The 21,642-nt window shown below is 39.7% G+C and overlaps 2 long non-coding RNA genes across 2 annotated transcripts in view; both read left to right on the top strand.

The window, feature by feature from the left end:
- The window catches only part of LOC103479468 (uncharacterized), an 87,136-nt gene that overhangs the window by 2,533 nt on the left and 62,961 nt on the right, over positions 1-21,642 (top strand). The window lies entirely within an intron of this gene.
- Positions 1,903-3,813, top strand: LOC103479467 (uncharacterized). Its single transcript, XR_014084414.1, has 3 exons — positions 1,903-2,603; positions 2,851-2,908; positions 3,179-3,813. It is a non-coding gene; the product is annotated as an uncharacterized LOC103479467 (long non-coding RNA).

The raw sequence follows: 21,642 nt of genomic DNA, 5'->3' as shown, positions 1-21,642 counted from the left end.
TTTATTTCCTATTAGAAAGAGAAATGCCTAACCAGGAGAAGTGCTGCAGAACGAAGGCAGAAGCACGCGAAACAAAACGGCTTTCAATCACGCAGCGGTGGAAGGCCAGAGGTGCCTTATTTTCTCCTCCACAACGTCGGCTGCTTTTTATTTCCAGCCTCCTTTCATCGGCGCTCAGCCCTGTGCTTTCAAATCGCATGAAAACGTGTTTGCACACGCTTCCCTGATTGGCTCCGCAGGCTGAGCTGGATGCAGATCCACACATTTTAGGTGTTTCTGCAAAAGTTTTGTCATTTAGAGCAACCAGGGGGAAACGTGAACTTATCCAAAACTAAGTATGTTTGTGTCTCATTAGAGCAAAACTACCATAATTATATATATATTTTAGTTTGTTTAAACGGATGATTATTCAAAAGAGCTAAAGTTTTTTGAAACAAAGGAAGGTTTATCTTATATATATATTAAGATACATATTTATGCTTGTTTAATTTGAGTTGAAAAGAATAAAATGTCTCATAAAGGCATATTAGGGCTATTGTAGTTTTTTTTATTAATTGTAAATGTCCATCAAAATACTATTTTATATTAGGGCTGAAACGATTCCTCGGTGATTCGAGTACCTCGATTATTAAATTCCTCGAGGAAAATGACCTGCCTCGAAGCTTCGTTAATTTATGTTTTATCATTTAGCGCACCGTGTTTCAGCCGGAACATTATTTGCGTTGCGCGGAGCTCTGACTTCCGCCTCTGAGTTGTTGACGGAAGCTACGTGTTAGCGGCATAACGTCCAATCTTCAAGTTCGGCCCGCGGGGATTTTACTGATTGGTGATAATTCCGGGTTTTCATCGTTTTTGTGGGACCAATAAACATCCTTAAAATGACCGGCGCGATGCCGGGAGTCCGGCAGCCTTTCTGCTCCGGAGCTGCTGGTTGAACGGCGGGAAGAAGCTGAGGAGGATTTCTACAGGTGAGCGGAGAGACTGAACACGGCGGGGGCTGAGGGTTGATGCTTACAGGGTAAGAGCAGCTTTACGGACGAACCGCACAATAAACTTATATCATCCCGGTCTGAACAAACGGGAGGCGGAACATGGCTGGTAGATGAGTTTCTGAACGGAGGAGCTGTAAACATCCCGTATTGTCCCCGGTCTACAAAAAGTAACTGGTAGGGAAGCTCAAAGGTGGAAAAAATAGACTGATGTTGATATCCGATAGTAACACTGGTGTTATGGAAGATTTACCAATATTTTATTTCATAATTGTTTTATCCGATTACTCGATTAATCGTAAGAAAAATCTATAGATTACTTGATTACTAAATAATCGTTTACAACAGCCCTAGTTTATATTAATAATTTTTTTGTAAATTTCTAAGTTTCAAAGGAGAAAAATGTAAAAATGTGCTATAAAGTCTAAAATTCGTAGATAAATTTTATATATTTACACTTAAAAAAAAAAAAAGCCAGATTAACCTAAAGTTACTGAGATCCAAAAGTAATAAAAATAAATAAAAGAGAATAAACTAATAAATTTTGAGAATAATTGTTTTCGGGAAAACAACATGGAAATCTCTGCGCTCCTCAAGTAAAAAATTAGCTGTAAATAATTCACAAATTTTGAGGTGAAACCTTCTTTCTAGAAGGAACTTGGAACATTTTTTACTTTTCAAACTCTGCAAATTTCCAGCTTTTGAAAATCTAAAGTTTGTTTCTGAAAATTTGAGATTAATCTCAAAATTTCTGAGCTATTTTTGTGAAAATTTGTTTTCTATTTCCAATGGTGCTGATACGCCTTCAGTTTTTCTAGCAAATGTTCAACTTTTCAAATTCAGAAATTAAATTTTTTTTTTAAATTCTAGAAAATTTCTGAGATCTCAAAATTTAAGGGTGTTTTTGGCAGAAATGTACTTTTCTCTTACATTGTCCCTAAACACGGTCATAGACTCTTCAGATTCTCAGCTTTTCAAAGTAAACAAATTCGGCCCCTCCTTGTTTTTGCTGTTGTCTGGCAGTGCTACAGCGCCACCGACAGGCCTGGCAGACCTACTACATCATTTTCTTTACATCCTGTCGTGTGGACACACATTTTTTTTCTTAATCATTCACAAAAGTTACATCACGTTGTTTCCTTTCATACAAAACCTTCGACTCGGACAGGTCTACAGAAAGAGACACAAACATGAGGAATTAGGAATAAACCGTGGTTATGAAGCCGGTGTTGAGCTCTTCCTGTGTGACAGTGATGAATAAGCGTTATTAAGCCGGAGACACCGACCCGGTTGGGTCATTAATCTTCATCTGGACCATCACCGGACCCGTTCCTGGTCCGGCCGCCACATGTACGCGTCCCGACGTGGATAACACAAAGGAAGCAGAACCACTCGCTCACGTTCTGACGTCTTCTCTTTAACCGAAACCAACCGTCAGCCTTCGACACGCCAGGCGACTTCAATCAATCACTGTGATTAGCTTCTGGTTTGGCTAATTCTCCACTCTGTATGTAGCAGAAGCCCTGCTGAGTCCGGGTGTCGCATTGCGGCTCCTGGTGGGACGTTCGGACCGGGATGGAGACTTTCACCGCACGTCGTCCCACTTCCTGTCTGGTAACTGCCACAGGAATCCATTTTTATACGTCTAAGTTGATCCACGTTTTTCACTCCCGATAACAGATATCTGATATTATCAGAGTAAAAGCTCAATTTGATTATTACAACTTTGTCACATTTTTAAATAAATGTTTGAGTTGCCAAGTGAAGAAGTTGTTTTGTCTAAAACAAACACCTGGGATTTTTTTTAGCCTGATTAATTTTATCCCTTCAACTTTGCGTTTGTTTTCCGGTTTATCTGCAGAGTTCATCAGGGACGGATGAGGCGCGATAAGATTGCTCACAGATTTCAGTCGGCGAAGGTAAATCTTGTTATGAAAAGGTCTCCAACACGGCCATTTCTACAGCAAATCTGCAGATTTATAACAGAGAGAGGATTTAAGAGCGGCCTTGCTCTGAGCTACGCTTGTAAAATAATATTTCAGAATAAGAAGTGAAGAAAAACTCCCACCTGGAGGCTAACGGTGAATGTTTCCAGATAAGATGACCCTGATTGAGGCAGATTTTATGCAGAAGTCTTAACCTGATTGGATTACAGTTACGTCTTTATCCTCTCCTCGTTGTTTCCGCAGCCTGCCCTCCGAACAACTCGCCCACCACCGCAGTCATGGTCCAGATTTGGCCCCTGGTCCCGGCATGTAATGGCAGACAGGGTTAGCCTGCGCTTATCCTACACATGCAGCTTATCTGGGACTGCAGGGACTGAAGGAAACAAAACTAAATAAGGGATTTGGTGCCATCAAGACGGCAGATTTTCTCCTCGGCCTCGAGCAAAAACTCTTTGTTCAGTCAAACAGGCGGCTGTGGCTGAGCTGCTGCAGACGTTCATTTATACCCATCATGCTCGTCAACATGGAGTCAGACATACATTTAGGTAGATCTATAGTTGGTATAAATATAGATCTTGTCTGGTAATGACCAGATAAGCCTACAATAGTCACTAAAATAACTTGAAGCTGACGAAGGTAAAAATTCATAAAAAATGTTCTAATCATTGACCAATAAAAACCTGATATTGCTTTTGAACATTTGGTTCAACTGAAGTATTAAAAGAAGTTTAAACACTAGGTTTAGAAATGAGTGATAACAACTTGGTTAGTAAGCTTGCTAAACTGGTTAGCTTCAAACTAAATAAGTTTTGAAGGTAACTAAGCTTACTAGCTAAAGTAAGCACTTAGTTTGAAGCTAAGGCTTACCTTTAAACTACTTAGTTTGAAGCTAACTAAGCTAATAAGTTACTTAGTTAGCTTGATACCTAAGTGTTTACCTTCAAACTAAATAGTTAATTTTGGGCTCAATATGTACTTGGAAAGCAAAATATTTAGCTAGCTCAGAGCTAACTATTTAGTTAGCTCAGAACTAAATTGAAGCAAGTTAGTTTGCTCATTAAATATTAATATTTTGGCTTTCTTACTAAATATTGAGGTTGGAGCTAAATATTTAATTGGGAAACACCAAAAACTAGATTAGAGCAAACTAAATATTTAAATGTGAGCTAAATTAGAATTTGCTCACTAAATATTTATTTGGTAAACAAAAACTAGCTAGATCAAAGCTAGCTGAATATTTAGCTTAATAGTTAGCTCATTAAATATTTTACGGAATTAAAAATATTGAGTTTGGGTCTCAATATTTAGTTGATAAACAAAATATTTAGTTTCTTAAGTAAATATTTAAGTAGCTCAGAGTTAACTAACCATTTAATCAACTCATAGCTTGATTGCAGCTAACAAGTTAGCTTGCTCTTTAACTTTAAATATTTATGGGGTAAAAAGTTAGTTTGCTTACTAAATATTTAGTTTGGAGCTAAATATTTAGTCTGAAACTGAAATTTAAAAATAAATCCACAACATAAGAATAAAAAAGTTAATATTTTCACCATGACAGGCTAAATAACCCAAATACATAAAATTTTACGAATCACACTCCAGAGTCACAGCAGGTAGATTAAAAATGACAAATTAAATCACCTTTTCTATTAAATGTCCCTGAATTATTATTATTATTATTATTATTTTTTTTTTATTATTATTATTATTATTATTATTCCATTCGCAGCTTTTCTGCTGTGGTTTAAGAAAATGCAAACCAGTCTGAAAGATCAAGTTTCATTCCTCAAAGCTTCACATTTTGTGAACTCGTGTTTTCCTTTGACCTTTCGGTAATGACTGCGGCGCTCGTCCCCCCCGCTGCGGATAGATCTTCCTCAACGAGCAAATGTTTTGCGCTCCTTTGGCAGTTAACCTTTGCTCACATCTGCTCTGGTCCATCAGCTGCCAGACCTGCTGATATCATTGATTCCTGTTCCACATGCAGACCTGCTGTAACTCCTGGACGTCCTCCTGCTAAGATCACATTTCGTGAATCCTGTCTTTCTGCTGCTCTTTCTAGAGTTGATAGAAGCAGATCCTGTATTTCCACAATAAATGCGATTTAACCCGACTGAGAGCAGCTAAATGTTCATTACAACGCACTTCGGGGTCGTTTACGCGCCGTGTGTTTTACATTTCAGGCTCATCTTTGCTCTCTCCTGCTTGCAGCCAATTCCAGCAGCCTTATCGTGTTTAGGAGCGAAGCTGTTTGACATGCATTACGTGGTTCTGTCCATTTACACTCCATCAAAATAAAAGCCTGGGCCCATCTATCCATAAACGCTGGGGTTATGGATATAATATAGATAAGTCTTTCTGCTCCGACTCGCTCTGAATTGAAGCAATTTTCTGATCCCGTCGTGCAGAAATGCTGCAGCATACAGAAATGTTTGCTCCAGTTTCTCCTCAAACCTGCAGGGATTAAAACACACAAAGCATCGCTTTTATTCCGACAGTCAGGTTTATTGTTGGGTGATTAATGGCTCAATAAGAGTAGATGAAGAACGTTGGTGAAACTTGTGGATCTGTTCAACTTAAACTACCTCTTTTTATCTTCTTTTTATTGTGACTTTTTAGGAGACCTAAAACTCACAAAGGCATTTAAAGACCAAATACATCACACTAGCTGCATTTACATTACAAATGTGTGCAAAACTTAGTTGAAAAACCACAATTTTGTAATTGCAGTTTCCATTAAACGCAATTTCCTACGCAATCGCACGCAAGTTCACGCTTTAAGAAGTTAAAAAACAAGCTGCGCCACCGTCCAAATAGTACTTCCTGTCTTATTTCTCGTGGTTTTCCGCCAGTGACATCATTCAGTTGTTGATCATGTGACTCCTGTGATGTTTGACTCGTCTGTTGTTAAATGCGGTAGAAGCTAGAGGGACAAGTTTAAATATATAAATATCTTGTTAAGTAGTTTTCTTCGCTGACTAAATAGTGGTTAAATGGAGGGCAGCAGCTAAGCTAACTATGCTAAAAGGTTGATAATCACACACAAGTCTACTCGCCTCTTTTAGAGGAAAAAATTGATTGAAAGTTGAAATTCTGTCTTTTGTCGTTCTTTTCCCTTTTTTTGAATGCCTGTTTTATTTTCGTTATGGACCTTACCAAGCTCCGCCCAGAAACGCCCCTCGAAAGTCCCACGTGACTTCATGTCTCACACTAACGTCCTCGCAGAGCTTAGCTTCTATGGGATTTTTCGTTTCGACTGACTGCAGAGTATTTCTGAGTCGATTAGTTTAGCATTTCTGCCGGATTTTCACAAAATATCAGCCACGACAAGGGAACCAACAAGTTCATGTCATCTTTTTTGGACGACATCAAGATGTTTTCGCCACGCGATGCCTCTAACATTGTGCGAGTTGCAGCTAAATGCTACCAGTCGATGAGGAAAACAGCAGATCCTCACACCCTCAGCATAAATATAGCCGTGGACAAGATCACTGATGCCTATTGTTCTTGCAAGGCTGGGTAAGTCGGGCATTCATGGTTTTGAGGGTTCGAATGTGCCTAGGACTTATACACGGTACTCAGTGCTAGCGTGGCTAACACGATTACAGTTTAGTAAAAGCTAGCGTGGCTAACACGATTACAGTTTAGTAAAAAGCCTTTTCAGATGAAATAAAATCTTTAATGTATGTCAGATACGGTACACATTGCATATTGATCTGTTCAGCTAACGTAAAGCTGGAACAGACAGGCTTCAGGATGTAGAAGTTGTATCGGTACTGCCATTATGCTGTACTTGGCTAAAAGGTTTTCATAATGGATGTGTTTATTTTTGACGTTTTTTTTTCATACACTAAACACAAAGAAAGCAAAGCAATAATACTTACGCCAGCAGACACTTTGTTCTTATTGATCCTATGACGGTTGAGCTGCAAATGCGGTGGTGCACAAGCGTTAATCCAAGCAAGGCTTTCCGTCTCAGATTTTGGAAATCTGTGAAATTTAGTTCCACAAACACGATCAGGATACCTGACATCGCCTGTACAGATACCCCACTGACGGAGAACCACTTTTTTTTGAGTCCTGAGGCAAAAACTTTCTGTCGGTCTGCTAGTCCACAATGTACATTAGCATGAGTTTGTGAGCCGGTAACCCACGTGATAGCTGCGCTATGACGTAAAATGGGCATTAGCCAATGAAAGGCGGACCCTGTGGTAATGTTTTGTCATCCATTGTACACACCGTCCGTCGGTGCGGTGTAGCAGGAACAAACCATTTCAAACAGATACAGGGGGGTGTTCACTAAATATGGATACGTTTGCTTTTTTGGTCTGGGAGAGACAGAATTTTATTTTTACCGCCAAATACAATTAAAAATAAATATTTTATCATTTCCAGTGGCCCCAAAAGTGTTGCTTTTTTTTCCATTTATGTAGAAGACGTTTGTCCCTTTTTCGTGCGGGACCCCTATGGTAGTTCTCATGTGACGTCACACTTGTGAACTTTGTAACTGACGGGCATCTTGTCAGGCCGTTGCTATGGAGTTGCTATGACAACAGTAAGCAATCCTAGAACGAGCTCTCACCTCGTCCCTGTCTCTAACTTATAAACAGTATTAACATTACATCTATTTCTTGATTAACTTACTAGTAACTTTTCAGAAAAACATAAAAGCTTGTTTTAAGTCAATAATTTCTTAATATTGATTTAAAAAAAAAAGTATTGACTCTATTGGCAGATTATTTCACTTAAAAAAAAAAAAATCACTTCTAAACTTATACCAAGGAGGAAATGTTGTTATAAGTTAAATGATCTGCCAATGGAACTAGTACTTTTCTAAATCAGTATTAAAGAATTACTGAGTTAAAACAAGATTTTATATCTGGTTGAGAAGTTACTTGTAAGTTAGTTTTGTCTTATTTCAAGTGTACAAAAATATTTTCACTAGAAACTAGATCAAAAATACTTTGTAAGATTTAGTTTTATTCCTTTTTGTCCTACCTTTTCCTCCAGCACCTCTGCTCGTACGTCTATCAGTGTTTTTGCAGCAAAAAGGGTTTTTGAATTGAGAATGTTGCTTATTTATAGTTTTCAATCGTTTGTGATTAATTACGGAACGTGCAATTGTGATTAATTCAGCCTTCATTCTGAGTAAAAGCAGGTGAAATCTTCATGAGCTCCACCTGATGTTTTATGAAATATCCGTGTACGATTACAAACAGATGAAAGCAGTGAAAACACAACCTCTGTTCCTTCTATAAATCAATTTTAAGCCCGTATTGCACATGAGACGAGCCCGGCAGATTTGTCGCCTCTGTTCTTCATTTTGCGGCCTCCTTCAAGCCGTCTCCTCTTCCCGTTACGCGCTTCGACCGGCGTCTCAAGCCTCTCAATCATCTCCTTCCTCTTTGATCGAAGTCCAGCTTCGGAGGGCTTGGTAGGTGCAGCTGCCAGCTTACACAGATATTACATCATGTTTATCCATGGAGGAGCGAAGATTCACACCGGCTTTGATCTTGACTATCTTCTGCCCTTCTGCCTCCCTTGGGTCGGATACAAGTGAAGGCCGTAACTTCTCTTAGATTAAAGCGACTAAATCCCCTTTTACCGGCGACCAGAGATGCAATTGGTTGACCCTTGACTTTTGACCCGTCCCACGAGGGCTGCAGAAATAATAAAACCCTGTTAACCAAACTCTGTGGGGGGGGAAAAAGCAGCAGGATGACTTTGAAGCGTCAAATCAGTGCGACCTTGCTCTCCGCTCGCACTGGAAAGAAGAAAAGGATTCGTTATGGTGAGGTCGAGACGTGTCCTTCTTGGAGAACCCGGTGCTGGATGCTGGAAATCCCCTGAAATCCGTCTTGACTTTTTATTCTAAGCCACCTGACTCTTCGTCTCGACACTTATCCGTCTCGGACGTTCAGGCTTTTCTCCATTACGGCTGGAGGAAAGTGGGACTTTCACCCCACCATGCTTTTTATTTGCTAGCGGCTGGTCTCCTTCACGTGCCCCTGAGCTACAGTCGCTCAGAAATTACAGATTATCACATAGTAAAGTTTTATTTATTCACCAGGAAAATCCTGGGATTTAAAAATATATATTTTGTAAGAGAATCCTAGTCAAAACTGGCAGCAGCACACCGTTTATTATTTATTTATTTATTATTATTATTATTTTTGCCATTTTTATTTGTCATTCTAAATTTGAACATTTCAGGTTTTATCCAAATATTTGTACATGTTTGGCGTTAGTTTTAGGCGTAATATTGTGTTTTAAATAATCTACGGACGTGTCCACACGTAGGCGGATATCTCGGAAATCGATTAGTTTTATGCAATTTGGCCTTTCAAAAATCTATCATAAACGACTGATTTTTAGCAATTAAAATCAATCGTTGTTAAAAGCTAAAAACGATTGATTTTAATTACATCAATCGGAGTTTACGATTGATGTAAACTCCGGCCAGAATGAAGACTTCTGAATTCTTTTTTTTTTTTGTGTGTGTTTGCATGTGCGATCTCCTGCCGCCATGTTTAATTCCTAACAGGAAGTGGTTTTTGATTGCGATTGGACAAAAAAAAAAAGTCTGATTTTGGTCATTCGCCTTTTAGGTGTCCTAAGAGTGAGTCCTAATTCAGAAGCTACATCCTTTGTGGATCGTGAGGGACGGAAATGAGCAGCCGTGACAGTTGGTGATCCGACGGTTAGCTTTTAGATTTGTTTTCCCGCCTTTATCTCAGCGGCTGGCCGTTGCCTAGCAACCATGACGGTTCTAAAGACAGCTGGGTTTTAAAAAATGTAGCTTAAATTTAGCTTTTTTTCTCTGTGTAGGCAATAAACACCTACACATCCATGGCAAAACTCCTTAAATTTTTTTTTTGGTATATTTGCTTTAGGTCACATGTCAAATCTTAATTAGGGCCATACTAAAAAATTAAATGAAATAAAATGACCAGAATACCACTGACTTTCTCGTACAACTTTATTCAAGTATTTATTTTTTATTTTGAACGTGGCCCCAATCCTCTGTAAGATCAGAAAAAAACTGATTACAGACAATGAATCACTGTCAGTAGATGATGATGTGAATTTGTTTCATTGGGTTTTGGCTTCAATGCCTTTTTTGTCAAAATTGCATTTTAAAATTACTCATCTGCTTTAAAAAAATAAAAATAAATGTAAATTTGGATTGTAATGTATTTTTTTTTGTCATTTTGAAATCTCCGGCTCTCCATTTCCATTTTCACTATTCAAAAATAAAAACATTTTTATGTCAAACTTCACTTTCAAGTTATAAAGGTTGGTAAACCAGCAATTGGAGTAACATAGGGACAGGAGCTCACAATTTGGCACAGAGAGATTACGTGACGGCCAGCACTGTTATGCCACTGTGTGTGAAACTAGCATATGCTACCCTTTAGCATAAGTGTGCATTTTGTTTGTACACGAGGCCTCTGATGGTGGAAAAAGGAGTTGAACGTGTCACTAATGTACAATGGGGCTGAACCCTCAGGGACTTTGAAAACAAACAACTTTCTAAAAATCAATAAAGTATCTCACTGGTAGCCGGTACAGCTGTGTCATAGCTGGAATGGTGTGTTATTTCCAGGTCAGGACACTGGGTCAAGGATACCTGCTATGGGGCAAGATTGGTCACAGAGCTGGAAGTAACAAAGTCCTGAAGAATGGATCAAAATATTCCCCAAACTTTAACAACAATGTTCAGATTCAATATTTATTTTGATCTGTCCCTTTTCTAGACGTTTTGAAATCATGTTTACTCTATTGAAATGGGTAAAGTAACCAGCTTTAACAGTTACGTGTTTCCATTGCTAGCTTTAGCATTAGCTTGTGCACTACCAGACAAATTTAAGAGCAGTAAACTGGATATTTTTCAGTTATTTGGTTCTGTCCAATATATATGACTAACATCCTGTAACTGCTAGCTGAGCTGATTTACCTCTATCAGATCAGAGGCAGCATGTAGCCACCTTATTAATTTCTTGTAGCTGCAAGCTGTGCTGTTGTGCTAATTTGCTAGCTGTCCGTTACAGTTTAGCAGCTAGCATGTTTATATGCTGGCATTTCAGCTTTGAAAGGAAGTTGTCATGAGGTGGTGCAGAAACAAAGTGGTGGATCATTAGGATAAGTATTGTTGAATTTTAGCTAGAGTTAGCATGTAGCTACTGAATAAAGGTGGTCCAAACGTAGTGCCTTGAGGAACTCCACTTCAGATTTTCGTTTAAACAGAATTATAATTGCAAATATCCAACCTTTTTGCAATCTAATATTCACTTGAATGTAATTATAGTTTGATTTAATTTTTACCTGTTTAGGATGTTTTTGAAAAGGATTTTTTATTTTTATTTTCTACTAATTTGTACTTTGATCAAATCTTGCCCTGATGCATTAGCATCGCCGGTTTGCCTCTGCATGGAGCTCTAGTCCTTTTCCTAAGGACACCCAAACAAAGGACCAAACAGCATGTGGATGACCTGTATTTCTTAGACTGTGGCTTAATTTGCCTGTAAGGTAAGCCAGGGGAAGAGCAGAGTGGGAATGGGGGGCATGGAGGCAGCAGGTAAACAAGCTTCAAAGCCCCAGCAGAAGCCTTAGACTTGACCCAGGGTGAAGAACCGCTCATTAGTTACACACCAGGCACCATCTGGAGTAATCACACCCGACGCTCTGGACTTTTATCGCTCTCATCTTGACACGTGCAAAGCTTTTAAGGAATAAAAACACCAGCAAAACCAAATCAGGTCTGATATTTTCATAAGATTTAATCTGAAAAGCTGCTTGATTAAGTACAAGGTGCAGAAAGTTGGAAAATAAAACGGAAAACACCGTATCTGAGACGTGAGTCTAGAGGGAACTGAGCGTTCCTCGTAGGTTATAAACAGTTTTATCTGTTGGGGACATTATAGATTTATAACAAAGATACTGGTTTTAATCAGTCCAGGTTATTTGTATAGGATAACAATACAGGCAGTTCAAAGTGCTTTATATTATTATAGTCAACAGTTGTGAAACCAGATATTACATATTTTCATGTGTCGTCATCAAAACACATCAGATATTTTGGTCAATATTCCAGTTATTATGGTTCAAACTATGGAGAAATATTTTATTCAAAATTAAATAGTTATTAAAATGTTTGAATTCATTTAAATTAATGTGTTTTTATTTCAATATTTCTATCTGGATTTATTTGATTTTCATAATTGGGTTTTGACATTTTTTCCCATGAAATAAAACATTTAAATTGAAATATTTATTTTTTTCCCAATTTTTATTTATTTTCAAGATTTATTTATTCATTTCCTAATTGGGTTTCATTTTGTGACTGTTTTATTTTGCATTTCAGGGATTTTATTTTTTTTAACCTTGTTTTTCTTTCTTCATTTTTAGCTTTTTTATTTATTTTTTTATTTGTACATTATTTTATGGGAACATTTATTGACTGAATGTAATTTTTTTTTAATAGTATTTAATTTTGAATAAAATGGCTCTCCGTACCTACCATGTGTGCGTTTAGCCTTGCTCTAAAGGAACTCTGCGTTTCGGCTGTTTTGCAGTTTTCTGGATGTTTGTTCCAGCTGAATGTGCACCGTCTCCTGCTGTTGTTTCTACCAACTTATTTGATCATTTTGATCACGTAAAGCCAACAAAAACCTGTTCAAAGAGAAATTACTGTGTGTCCACCTCCTGCCACATTCCTCTCTCCAGACTTCATTCCCCCTCTGACTGTTTCTCTGGTCATCTGATGATTGATAACCGGGCAGCAGATGTTCCAGGAAGTAGCCTATTGATGACTATCCCGGAGGAGCGCCCTGATTGGACCTCGCCGGCCCCCCTCCGTCCCGCCGGCCCCTTCAAGTCCATCCATCACTGGCTAAAATTGGAAGCTGCCCTTGAGTGTCGGCGTTGAGGTGCTGATGGAAAGGACGCTGATGAGACGCGCTGATTTGAGTGCTGTGTGGCGTCCCAGGAGGCCGAGGGACGGTTGTTTATGGACTCCTGCAGCAGAAACGGTTTTATTTAAGCCTTTTGTCTGCAGGTTGTCAAAACTGCAGTTTTCTGAGCGCAGTACAGACGCGTTGCATGTTATTGTTTACATCTGGAGGGCAAAAAGTCGAATCTTTTACATGCCACGACTTGTCATGATAACAGATTCTGCTGGACGATAAATTGTCCCAGAAGTTATTGCGATAAACGATAATATTGTTGTTTTGAGACTGTTTCCCCACACAAAGAACAGAACATTCAGTCCACTGCAGTTTGATGTTTTCAGGCTTGATGTTTATTTTTGAGAATATTAATAAGTGATCGTTTAAACCCAGCGGTAGATTAGCTAACTGAACCAAAACACAGGATTCTGCAGCACATCTACATGCTGAGGTTGTCAAAGTCAAGCTAGCATAGTTTAGCACACTGCAATGGAAGCGCAGCTTTTGATGCCTGAGTTTTGGTGCTAATTCAGGCTGAACAGCAAGGCTTTTTATCATTTGTCATCAGTTTTAGTTAAGTTAGCGCCAATGTTTCACGAAATATAATCACCAAATTGCTGTGGAAACTTAAAGCAGAAAGTCTTGGACACATTTGAAAAGTCTCTTGAGATGGAAGTTTGTTACTGGAGCTGAATAAATTAAAATATTATGTATTGTAAGGATGTTTTTAAAGCCAATCAGTGAGTTTTTACCAACAGGGTGAAGCTTTCTCTGTTATTCATAAAGACACAGAAAGCCCCAGACTCCCCTCCTGAAGGCAGATAATACTGGTTTGTCTAAGCAGACGGAGACCTGTCCTCCATGTGCTGCTGATGCTGGGGGTTTTCAGCTGCAGTGTTCAGTCTGTTCGACGGGGTGCAAAAAGCAATTCGGCTCTGAAGGATTTGAGAAACAGTGCAATCGTAGTGAATTTAAATGGGTTCAGGGCCCCGCGTACAGATGGCTGGGTGCACAGCCAGATACGGCGCTCAGTAGTTCAGAGCTCGCTCTCTTCCCTCCTCTAAACGCCGCCTCTCTTTTTCTTATTGCTTCCTTTATCACTCTGCTCCTTTGCAACACTTATACGTATGTGTATGTTAAAAGAAACGCATGAAGAAGGAGGCGTTTTCTTTTTCTTTCATCGTCTCCATCACTTTGTTTCTCTCAAAGCACAGGATTAAGATAAAGCGTTAGCTCCTGAAACTCTCCTGTTTACCCCTTTTTACTGTTTCCAAACTCTGAGACATGAGATTAAGGAGCAACTTTGAACAAAAACATGCAAAGACATAAACCAGTAATGATCAAAACTTTGTTTTTCTCTCACCTTCAGTGTATTTTTTTGTTTAAATATTCTTAAGATGAAGATAAAGCAGCACATATTTACCACCCTTCACAGTGGGACGAACAAAGACAAACAGCTAAGAGACGAATATTTTCATTTCAGGTTGTATAAATTAAGATATTATTTCAAGTTAGGCGACCTGTGAGCGTTTGTTCAATAGGTTCTTTGCCTGAAAATGTGTGGGAACATCGTCTTACATGGACAAAAATATGTGTAATACATGAAATCTCACCATGACAACCTCCTGGTCAACCTCTGATCTCTAACTGATTCATCAACATTTCTGAAATTTGTTTCTCTTAAAATTTTACTTCCTGCTGTTATCTTCGGATCAGAGTGGACCAATAATGTCAGGGTGGCAGCAGCTCACTTCAAGACAGTTTTATTTCTAATTTGGCTCCTTTTAAACAAAGTAAATGTAAACTAATCATCTTCTTGCTGTGGCTGCAGTCGCGGTGGTCCTTGCAGTTTTTCATCCTTCCCTGACAAGACCGGATAGACGTCCAATCCAAACAAGTTAATTAGTGGGGAGATAGCGCTGGCGTAAACGAGGCTAATGAAATAAACACTGTCCTAAAAGAAGAGATTAGCAATTAAGCTATTGGAGTGTGGAGTCACTTCGGGTCCATTGTGCTGTCGTTTAATGCGGCGCAGTAATGAAAGCGGCTCCTGTCCACGTCTGCATGTCTGAACGGGAGATGCTGGGTGATAATAAGCTACTCGCTCTGATTAGCTTAGCAGCCTTTTGTTTACTGTACGGTTGCTTTCGGTGTAATAGCTGCAGTCCTGACACCTGGTGTGCAGAGAATCAGTTCCAGTAGATGTTTATAAACGTGAAGAGTTGAAGAAGAGCATATTGAGTCGGTCTCCCACGCTGCTTCCTGTTGTGAAGTGTTGAGCTGAGTTAATGAACTGAGTGTGTGTGCATTGTACAGTATGTTTACCTCTGCGCATACGGTGTGTGTGAAACTCTTTGTAAACAAACACATTGTGAAAGGAAGGGACCCTCTAAACAAATATTGCGTTTCTTGAAGTTAAGATTGGACTTTCGATGAAAATTAACACTAAAATGTGCAGAATAACAAAATTACAGGTGCAAATTGCACTGAGATCTCCACCAAAAGTGATATCAACCTTCCAGACGTCTCAGGTTTTCTGCATCCCCAGAACCAAACATGGAGATGCAGCTTTCAGCTTCTATGTGCCACAAATCTGGAACAAAAAAACAGCAAAACGGCTGAAACACTGAGAGCCTTTAAATCTGGACTAAAAACCCACCTACTTAGTTTCACTAGAACCAAAATAAATGCAACCCTGACCAACAACTCAGCTGACATGACGCCAGCTCCGCCCCCATGCTGACGTAGAGCAATCCTCCGTCAGTCAGTCCAGGTGGTTTGTGACCAATCAGCAGGAAGAACTCCTGGAGGAGCTGAACCTGCGACAACATTGACGTTTATCACGTCAGAGAGATTTTGAGGAAAATAAAAGGAAATCATTGTCCCAACGTTGCCACAGGGGAATCCTGACAGCCGTTACCCAAAGCATTTAGAGGACGGAATATAATTTATCGCTTTTCCAAAACCAAAACGGTCTGGAATGGATCAAGGCCTGCAGCCCGCCTCACGTCCAGTTGGATGAAACTGGACATTCAACTGGACAATTAACACGTGTTCTTCTGCAAGAAGGTAACTGGTAGTAAATATCCCGTTGTTTTACATGATAGTCAAAGCTCAATAAGTGGAGGTATGGTTGATTTTATGTGTACATTCCAGTGGTAGCTCTATGGCAGCATGAAAATGTGCTGCAGTAACTGTGGGTTTTACATTTAAGCACCTTTTTATGCTACTGTTTGTTTTTTAAGCATTTGTCTGAAGGAAGTCTGTAATATTTATGTCATTACTGACCCGTTTTGCACGTGTCCAACCCAGCATTCATACTCTCATCCAATGAGACGTTGTGCCTCTCATTGGTCCTCTCGCTGAGAAGGACTTGAGCTATAACGTTGATTTCTCTGTTGTTTCCTGCAAATAACTTTCCAGACCTGATGTACGACTGGTTGGAGAATTTTCTTGCCCAGCGTCTTGGCCTGTGTCGGAGGTTTCGCTCTACTTCGGCATGTGGATGGGGCCGGTGTCATATTGTTGACTGACGTTGTATTTTTGTGATACTGTATTTGGAAAAAAAAAAAAAAACTGCTTCACTCGTGAGTTATGTTAAGAGTCAATTTCTCAATTCTCTCAATATTTTAATGTGCTTGGGGAAAAACTTGAGGAGATCTTGAACAATCATCTTTTAGACTGATTGTAAATTAGGCGTTTGGTACTCTACGGTAAATTAGGCGGCCATGTTGAATGTTTTTGTATCTTTTGTGACGCTGAGAGCAACGTTCGGGTTACAGTACGCTCCAACCAAACACACAGAAAGAAAAGAGTCGGCTTCGTGCGAGTGTAATTCATCAGGTCCGGCCCCGACTGTCCAGGCTGATGAATCGAGCGGCGGTGGAGACAAAAAGACTCGCAGCCTCTCCGCGCTCCGACTTTATCAGCCACAACACCATTCATTGTTGGTATCTATTTGTCGAGCAGCGGCCGGGGAAGTCGTTAACCTGCGGCCCTCTGGGCTCCTGAACACAGGGGTCCAGACGAAGTGAAGAACGGCAAGATTCGTGTTGGCAGCTTTCGTCTGTCTCCTGCTTTTCTACTGTTCTTGGAAACAAATGCTTCAGTTTTAATTCAGTTATGAGTTAAACACTTGCAGGAAAGTTAAAATTAACACTGCGTTAACTCCTCCTGATGATTAAAATTGGCAGTGGCAAAACTTGTAAAAGCTCTACACAGAGGTTTGATGGATTTAAATGCTTCGTAAAGTCATAGTCAGAGTTGGATACTTACTACTTACATTTACTCCACTACTTTTACTTTGGTAATTTTATTATTTAGCATCGTTACTCTTGAGTAAAAGTTATGGATTTTCTGAACATCAAACATGTTTTAAAGAAACATTCACCAGACACTCACCTGCAGTTTTGGTAAAGTTTTATAAGTTGATCTGGGAAAAAAAAATATTTTGCCCAATTTTATTTTTTGTTACTTATATGAATTATTGTAATTCTGGTCCTTAAAATACCAAAATTTCCGCTTAAATTTACGTTTTGGTTCTTCTGAAGATGTAATTTTTAAATATTAAATGGTCGATAATTTGATCAGTTACTCTGATCTTTTTGGGCGGCTAGTTTTTACTTTGACTTGAATAAAAATATAGTGTTACTTTTACTTGAGTACAATTTTTGGGTTCTCCGTCTGATCACAGTCGAATATTTTCGATCACAGAAACTTTTATTGAACTTTTATCTCGGGGTTCATGACGACAAATCCGTGTCAAATAAATATCTGAAATGCTGCCAAACTGATGTCGTGACCTTTCCTGTCTTATCAAGTTTTCTCTCCACATCATTGTTTTTTTTTTTTTAACTAAATGGATCTAGTTTTAAATTGTGTTTGTTTTTTAACTGTAAGTTTTTATTTATTTTATTTTATTTTCTTATTATGTTGTGTTTTAATGTACAGCACTTTGTATCAGCTGTGGTTGTTTTAAAGTGCTTTATAAATAAAGTTGGTTTAGTTTGGTTTGTTTTGTTATTTTTTTTTTAAGCAGTTTTGAGGCCCGGTGGGGAAAATTTGCACCAGTTACTCAGCAGGTTGTTGCCGGGCAACCGAAGTTGGGCGGAACGTTTAAGTGCTTGTTGCTAGGCAACCAAAGAGTAAGTTGATTCCACCAACGAAGCTTTGCTAGCTGTGAGAAGTCGGGCTGCTGTTTCTTTCCTCTGCCTACATCTCCCAGAATGCCGTGCGGTTGTGGATCATAGTTCAGTGGATATTCTGTATGTTGAATTTTCTATCAAACGCTTCATTGATTGACATTGGTAATGTGTCAGGCTGCACAGTGGCGCAGTTGGTAGAGCTCTTGCCTTGCAGCAAGAAGGTTCTGGGTTCGATTCCTGGTCTTTCTGCATGGAGTTTGCATGTTCTCCCTGTGCATGATGGGTTTTCTCCGGGTACTCCGGTTTCCTCCCACAGTCCAAAAACATGACTGTCAGGTTAATTGGCTTCTCTAAATTGCCCCTAGGTGTGAGTGTGTGTGTGCATGGTTGTGTGTCTCTGTGTTGCCCTGTGACAAACTGGCGATCTGTTCAGGGTGACCCCGTGACCCCGCCTCTCGCCCGGAACGTTAGCTGGAGAGGAACCAGCACCTCCCGACCCAACTAAGGGACAAGGGTGTAAAGAAAATGGATGGATGGGAATGTGTCTCTTGCGATGCATATTGTTGATTAATTGTTCATCCCTGTCCGGAGTGAAAAAGTAAAAACTCGCCAACATTGAGGCAACCTGATGTGCCACATCTGTCGCTTTGCTTCCAGTCCACTGGCTCAAATGGGTCAAAAGTTCTCCAGATGCATCTTCTTCAACCAATCAGAACCATGGATCTTCTAGCTGATGTTCTGATAACCAATCAGAACCATGGATCTTCTAGCTGATGTTCTGATAACCAATCAGAACCATGGATCTTCTAGCTGATGTTCTGATAACCAATCAGAACCATGGATCTTCTAGCTGATGTTCTGATTTGAGGAAAGTTTGTTTGACTTGTAGCCTGGACACGCTGCAGGTTCTAACCCCACTGAGAACCGGTCCTTGGTTCTTAAACCGAGGCCAACAAACCGAGCTGGAGCTAAAAACACGGCGAGTCAACACTGTGACCAAAGAAGGTGTTTTTCTACAAAAAAAAAAACCCTTAAAAACTCTTAAAATTCTCCAACTGTCCTCCAGCAAAACATCCAGATGGAGCGGCAGAGACGGTGTTTCAGCCCATTTAAGCTGCAGACGTGTGTTAACTCAGGTGTAAGCTAACATTAAAGACAGTCGCCATCCTTCATGTCCTCCTCTGAACAAAAGCCTTTTGTGGCACTCGGGCGGATTGACAGATTCAATATGGGCCCGGCAGCAGAAAGCAGATTAAGTCGCTGCATCATTGCTTACGGCTCTTTTTAGACGCCATTAATTACATTAGTCATTGTGAGCCATTCTCTAGCTTGAAGTAAAGAGATTGAAAGCTTATTAACTTTCAAGTAGTAGATAATATACATTTTATTTAAAATCCTTCAGTTTTCTAGGACATGCTCTGCTTTAGCACGAGACTCTACTGTGAAAATTGGTTACCTACGGTTGGATTTTCCTGCAGAGTTTCTCTTGAGGAAGTAAATCGGAGGATATGAGTCGCCAGGTTGAGCTTCTCTTCGTGATTAATGGCAGAAAACGGCCCACAACAGCAGCAAACGACAATCCAGATGTTGTGGAGTTTGCAGCCGGGAATTAGAAGCTATAAAACATCAACGAAGTTGGTTTTGATTAACTGAAGCTTTGAAGGACAACTCTTCATGCAGGATTGATCAATAATCAATAGTGGAAGTCACAAAACATCTGAGAGATTAATAATCTTGGTTAATGTCTGACTGGACCTAAAGAGGAGCGAACCAGAGTCAACGCACAGCTTCAGTTATTACAACTGAAAACCAGCGATCAGCCCGAAACCTGGGAGTAGTGATGACCTCTGACCTGAACCTTCAGAGCCACATTAAGACAGTCACAAAGTCGGCCTTCTATCACCTGAAGAACATCTCCAGGATTAGAGGACTGATGTCTCAGCGCGATCTAGAGAAACTCATCCATGCGTTTATCTTTAGCCGCATTGATTACTGCAACAGCGTTTTCACAGGTCTGACTAATAAATCAATCAAACAGCTGCAGCTGATCCAGAAGCTGCTGCTGTTCTGACTAAAACCAGGAAGATGGAGACATAACACCGGTTTTAAAGTCCCTACACTGGCTCCCTGTAGCTCAGAGAATAGACTTTAAAATACTGATGTTAGTTTATAAATCACTGAACGGTTTAGCACCACAATACCTTAAAGATCTGTTATTACTGTACCAACCGTCTAGACCAGTGGTTCTTAACCTGTTTTGAGGTTCCAAACTCCCCAGTTTCATATGTGCATTCACCGAACCCTTCAAACCAAACCTTTGGAAAAGCTGTTCCCCTCCTCGCCTCTGGGGGCGCTGCAGCAAATAATAAATACCTGTTGTCCTGAAAGTACTGGATGTAAACAGAGAAAAACTTAAGAATTTAAATGATAAAATAGTTTTTTTATTTAAATAGCAGCAGTCAGATGACTTTCTGTTTCTCTTCCTTCACGTTTAATTATCTTGATTCGTTTCAAAACCGAGTCCATCTGCAGAAATCACACAAAAGGGTAAATCAAACATAATGACGTTTGTTAAAAAAACATCTGAACCTCTTCATCGTTTCATGAAAACATTCGATTCACCAGAGGACAAAATTAACCACAAGCATCAGGACATTTTCCTCCTCGTTTCCCATAGAAACCAGTTAAATTTTCCCCTCTGAATCAATAATTTTACTCTTTTTTTATGATGTCGCCTGCTATGAAATTTGATTTGCTTCATGTCTGTTAGGACCAGCAGCTCTTTAACTCGGCCAGCTTCGCGTAAAATGTGGAAACAGATGGAAATATTTGGCTCAGCCTGAATATGAGGCGCTTCGCTGCTTCGCTTTTCTGTTTCATGACTTATTTAAACTCCTGACAGGCTTAACTGACGTTTTATCGCCCCTCTCTCTGCCCTCTTCCGTCTTCCCTTCTTTCTTTCACCATCTCCTCGTCTCGCATTCGGTGCCTCATGCAGACCTCTATGCCTCCCAGTCACTCAGCAGGAAGATTAATTTGATTGTAATCTAGCTGAAGCTCCTCTGCCACCGAAGCAAAATCCGTTTTGCAAAAAAAAATAAAATAAATAAAAGTATTTCTGTTGATAAGAAAGCTGAGATAAGTGCCAGGCATCAAGTCCAGGTTGTCTCGTCTGCAGAAAGTCATCATCTTTTCACCTCCGCATGAAAGCGAGAGCTGCAGATATGAAATGTCTTGAAACTTCTTGTTATCGCTCTTGCTTCTGAAACATGCCGGCTGAATAGCAACGAGAGAACCAGCAACAGAAACGCTGCGCGTTGTTGTTGTTGTTGTTCAGAAGGCGATTCTTTAACGAAGTGGTTACCAAAATAAAAGCAAAATAAAACCCGGAGATGTAGGGATTATTAATTCAGTGCAGTCCCAAACCGTTGAACAGCAACTCATAACCTCTCGTATTCTCCTCTCCTCTTGCCATCTGTGTTGGCTACGCTACACACAGGCTTGTTGCTATAGCAACTAACAAACAACGCCACCATACGTTTCAGGATTCGATACCAAAGAACACGAAGTTTAACAGTCCTGTGTTTTTAGGATTGATGTTTATTTTATGATTATG

This window comes from Poecilia reticulata, chromosome 17 (genome assembly GCF_904066995.2).
Source record: "Poecilia reticulata chromosome 17, P_reticulata-male-v2, whole genome shotgun sequence".
Taxonomy (NCBI): Eukaryota; Metazoa; Chordata; class Actinopteri; order Cyprinodontiformes; family Poeciliidae; genus Poecilia; species Poecilia reticulata.
This window is presented reverse-complemented; position numbering and strand designations above follow the sequence as displayed.